The sequence below is a fragment of the Cynoglossus semilaevis genome, chromosome 5 (assembly GCF_000523025.1).
Source record: "Cynoglossus semilaevis isolate Cse_v1.0 chromosome 5, Cse_v1.0, whole genome shotgun sequence".
NCBI classification, from domain to species: Eukaryota; Metazoa; Chordata; class Actinopteri; order Pleuronectiformes; family Cynoglossidae; genus Cynoglossus; species Cynoglossus semilaevis.
The window spans coordinates 8522803-8528355 of record NC_024311.1 but is presented as its reverse complement, the minus strand read 5'-3'; the positions used below and the strand labels follow the sequence as shown (position 1 = coordinate 8528355).

The 5553-nt window shown below is 42.9% G+C and overlaps 1 long non-coding RNA gene across 1 annotated transcript in view; it reads left to right on the top strand.

The window, feature by feature from the left end:
- The window catches only part of LOC112487068 (uncharacterized), a 79728-nt gene extending 74758 nt beyond the window's left edge, over positions 1-4970 (top strand). Inside the window, exon 3 of the long non-coding RNA XR_003049796.1 lies at positions 4456-4970. This is a non-coding gene — a long non-coding RNA (uncharacterized LOC112487068). The remainder of the gene's footprint in view (positions 1-4455) is intronic.
- Positions 4971-5553: the final 583 nt, after the last annotated feature.

The following is a 5553-nucleotide window of genomic DNA, read 5'->3' as shown; positions in this document are numbered from 1 at the left end:
GAAAAAAACAAAACAAAAACCAATCCAACGTATTTTTCTTGACACTGTCACGGGACATCGAGGCAAAGTCAGAGCTTCACGTTAAAATGTAATCGTAAAGTCTGGTTCCAACCGTGCACTGGTTCCTCCCGTGGCCCTGCAGGAACAAGAGGAAGGGGAGTACACGAGTATCCCTCCCCAGGTAACTCTACCTGTCCCTGAGGAGAGAGATCTCCTCCTCCTCCCTCTGCCCATGCACCACACACACTGGCTTTTCCATTTACTGCCGCGGCACTGCTCCTTCCAGCACCGCTTCTGCCATTTGTTGGCCCTTTTGTTGTGATACCTACTTAAAATATCAAAGCGGACAGGGCCTTCAATGAGACATCTGAAAACTGAGAAACATTGGTTTTATGTGTCAATGCAGCACAATCCAACACCCCCGCCCTCGTTTGGCATGTCATTCATTCACGCTCTCTCTCACTCTTGCTCACCCAAGCTCACTCGACTGTGCAGGTAGGGAGAGAGGAAGAGAGAGAGGGAGAGAGTGAGAGAGAGAGAGAGAGTAAAGCAGGCTTAGGGTGGAACATGAATGGTTGACATGGTTGGGACCAGAACAATAAGTGGAGTCACAAACCAAAGGCAGTAAATGCAGAGAACCAGGTCAAAGGCACTGCCATGCCGCTAGTGTGTGTGTGTGCGTGAGTGTGTGTGTGTGTATATTTATATATATATTTATATATTAATATATGTTTTTGTGCATGTGTTTGTGTATACATATTCACATATACATGTATTTATATATCTGTATGCACATAAACATATATATATATATATTTATGTTTATGTGCATATATATACATATATATTTACATTTGTTTATGTGTGTGTGTATATATATATATATTTATATATTAATATATGTTTTTGTGCATGTGTTTGTGTATACATATTCACATATACATGTATTTATATATCTGTATGCACATAAACATATATAAATATATATACATATGTGTGTGTTTATGTTTATGTATGTATGTGTGTGTGTGTGTGTGTGGCCAGGTCAATTATTGCCCTCAAAGACCAGCTCTATGCACCAGATCTTCCTGAGTTCCTTCCTCTGGTGAGTGATTGGACTGACCAGACAGAAGCCTAATCTGCCCTCTGTGCTTTCAAGATTATGTGTGTGTGCGCGCGTGTATGTGTATGATTGGGGTGGGGGGGTGGGGGGGGGCACTCAAGACCTGAGGCTATTCCAAGTACCAAGGCAGGCTACCATTACTTACTACCCTGTGTGTGGGTGTGTGTATGACTGTGCGCACACACACACACACATGTGCAGCCTAATTCGTCAGGTCCAGTCAACTGGGCCACACAATGGCAACACACGACTACCCCCCTTCACTCACTGATTTTTGACATGAGTCGTTGCATTTTAACGTTAAAACTCTGTTGATGAATGTGTGACATATTAGATTAAAAAAGACTGCGGTCGGTTACAAACATACAAGTATCTTTTGTTTAGGTTGTTTGTCCAATCAGACGGTTGAAGGTTTAGAATCACAGATCCTGTTGTTTGGCTTGGATGAAAATGGACATCGTGACAACTAGGGTTTGTGGGTCAGTTTCTGGTCTGAATGAATAATAAATGTAGTCAGGAGGGATTTTTCAACAGCAGCTTATTACAGAAAAGATGTGAAAAAATATAATTTGGTGTCTCATAGATTAGGTCTGAACAGAACATTATAAATGTCAAGTCCATCCCAGGCCTGGTGTGGCCTGGACTGAACAGAATCCACTGGAAAAACCTTTAGAGATGGATGAGAACATAGTTGAAGCACAGATATCCTTGTGAATATCGGTGGAGTATTCCCTGTACTCCATGTCCTTCAGCTCAGAACAGCCATGATTTTCTGTACAAAATCAGAGCTGGAACACTGACGTGTCCTGTCACCCGTCTGTGAATCACCATGGTTTCCACTCACACTCACACACGTGCAGGTTCAACTTCACCGAGGCTACAACCTGTGACCTGTTGACGAGGCCAAACGTATGAGGAAACCTAGCCTAGCCTAGCCTAGCGTGGCTGTTAGCCCGTACATCACGTGTAGAGGTAACACCTACTTTTGTCTTCTGAAGCCACTGCCTGAAGTTTGATGAGACCAAAAAGATCATTCCGTCTCCTTCAAAGACTTGACTTCATCCTTCGTTCCAGTGTTTGACGCAGCTTTGGTGGAGTGTGTGAACGAAGCCGTGATATAACGGGGAGACACTTAACTTCAGATCTGCAGATCTGCATTTGATCTTCACCAGCATCAAGGTATTGGTCCTGCTTGTTCAGCGCTAATCCCGGCTCTGTGAGTGTGCACATCCACGTGCGTGTGTGTGTGTGTGTGTGTGTGAGTGATGTGGTGTGGTCACCCCCTGCTCTGCTGCAGTGGCCTTCTGATGTCTGCAGCCTGCTCTTCCTCCTCATCTCTGCAGAGGCGGCTCCTCGCGTGCAACACTGTGTGTGTTTGTGTGTGTGTTTGTTTCCTGCTCATGTCTATTAGTTTGTTTGCGTGTGTGAGACACTGGTTTGTGTGGACATGCGTCTCTCTCTCTACTTCCTGTTCCAGTTTAGACCACATCTGAGTCTTCTTCTTGACAGTCAAAAACATTTCTGCCTTCTTTTAAACTAATTTGAAAGGACTCCTTTCAGAGGGTTCCACCCATCACTGCCTTTCATATAAAAACAACTACAGATAATTATCTCTGATTGGTCCAGGCCAAATAAAAAAAATGCAGAAAAAAAATAGTTGAGCCACTGCTGCCAATCCCACAGATCTGAGTAATAATAATAATAATAATAATAATAATAATAATAACTAGTTCCTCTGGGAATCAAACCCAGGACGCTTCCAAGGCAGGTGTGCTAATTGCTACACTAGGGGTGTCTACACTTTTCTTTTCAAATGTCTGAAGCGATCCACCTACACTGAAAACATTATATATATATATTCAATAAATCCTGATCTCCAAGGCAGGTGTGCTAATTGCTACACTAGGGGTGTCTACACTTTTCTTTTCAAATGTCTGAAGCGATCCACCTACACTGAAAACATTATATATATATATTCAATAAATCCTGATCTATATTTTGGGCATCCATACGCAACACTGTGGAACCCACTTGTTTGATTGATAGATTTATGTCAAACTCAAACGTCAGAGACATTTTCAAAACGTCCACACTTTTCTTTTCAAATGTCCGATCCACCTACACTGAAAACATTATATATATATATTCAATAAATCCTGATCTATATTTTGGGCATCCATACGCAACACTGTGGAACCCACTTGTTTGATTGATAGATTTATGTCAAACTCAAACGTCAGAGACATTTTCAAAACGTCTTGACGTTCCCTAGGACCAGGTCTTCTGAGGTTGTCAGAATTCCCGTTTCTGTCTCTCAGAGACGGTCAGAGACCAGTCATTGCCAGTTTTTCTTTTGAATGACGCTGCAGCTCCGCTCCGGTCTTTTGGCTGCTGCCAGACTGAGTTTCTTTCTTTCAGAGCTGGGTGCTTTGAACTGCCGAGTGGGAGCCTTTTCTGGACCAAACCGGTGACAGATACATACACAGGTAAATCACAGATTTCTTGATGTGAAAGAACACAGATCAGACTAATGGAAAATGAGAGGCTGTGTGCAGTGGCTGCTCTGGCTGAGGTCTGTTCTCACCACCAAGTGCACAGTGGGAAGCCGTGGCCTGCAGTCAGTGTGGCAACAGGGTTTCAATTAGTGCAGCAGTGGGGTGGCCAGTACATCCCAGTGTATCGCCAGGCAGCATTTATAATCTCAAGCTGGTCACACTTAACCTTAAATCCTATTTTCTTCTACTTCTGGACTTTCAAGTGTAATTAGTGACCAGACAGAAACCGCAGCCTCTCCGTCAGGCTTTGTGTTCACTTCAATATTTTCACCACTAACCAGCTGCTGACAAACTTTCTAACTACGAACCAAAAAAAAAAGAGAAAAAAAAGGTTACATTTTCTCAATACGCAATTTAAAATAATGTGTTTTTCATTAATGCTCTTCAACATCCGGTAATACAGCACCATTGTTAAAGGATCATTCAATTTTCTTCAAAATAAAACATATTTTTTTTGTAATTATTCTACTAGTATCAGAGTCTGAATGACCTTTGACCTGTTGTTCTGAAACATTGACAGATTATCTTTGAATGAAAAAAGTAAAGAGATATAAATGGATTCTTTTGGAATGAAGTAAATTATTACAACTGAAGTACATCTGTTTTTGGCCCGGTACCAAATAACCTATGGACCGACACTGGTCCCCGAACCGGGGGTTGGGAGACATCACTGGAAAAAAAAAGTGCATGAAAAAATGTATTTTTAAAATGCATGATGCAACAATCCTTTATCTGGAGTTGAGTTTGAAGTTCTGCCGTGTCTTGTGTTCCTCTCAGAGAACTCAGCTGGATGTCATCCCTCTGTGTGTGGCGGTGGGTGTGGTGCCCCGGTCTCCTGCGTCTGTGTGTGGTGAGACGGACAGACAGACGGACAGACACGCTGAGAGACAGTGACAGGCCAAACAACAGGTGTGTCCTTTGAACGTAGCACACCGCCATGCGAACACCCTCTTTACCTTTAGGCCGCTGATTCTTGTTTTCATCAGCAGAAGAAAAGAGCTCTCCTCCTCCTTTTTGCTGACTCTCTTTCATGTGTCCCAGACAGCGTGCCCCCTCTCTTTCTCTCTGAGCCTTTATGTCTCTCTCTACTGTCGCTTCTCATTTCTTTACTTAGCTATGTCTACTCCTGGACCGTGTGTCACTTTGCCGTGGAATGGGCCAATCACAGGCCTCCACCTCAGCCATTGTTCACACCTGGAGGTGATCTCTGGCTTCCTGATCCTGTCAGCTGATCTATTTCTGACAGTTGACAACACGTCTGATGCTGGAGTTGAACATGGGGGAAACGGGGGGCGGGGGGTCGACTGACTGTGGCCCTATTGTCATGTGTACTAAGTTTTAGGTGTACAGATTTATGGCCACCATAGTGTCACCAATGAGAATCTTTCCTTGGCTCGTGACTCCAGAGACATTTTAGTAGCTGTCACGTGTGCAGTCACATGATCACAGCTGTCAATCAGGACGTAGCCATCTTATATATTTTTTTATTCTGTGAACCTTATTTGTAAAAATGAAATTATTTTTTAACAATTACTATACATTTCAGGCCTGAATTCCAGGCGACCCCACTTTGGGTCACGACCCATAGATTGAAAGATTGTTTATTTTTAGTTTCCCAGTGGCACCATTCAGGCTCTGAACCAAGATGTCTGCCACCTTCACACTAACCTATTACTAAAGCTTAAACTAAGGATCGTTTAAGACAAGGTTGTCAAACATACGGCCCGCGGGCCAAAACTGGCTCGCTATGTTATGATTGTACTGGCCCCAGAACCAAAATGAGTTTAAAAGGGGTTAAGGGATCGTCATCTGTGATGAAACATATGGCTCATCTTTTGGGTCTCTACAATATATTTATATACAATATATATATAT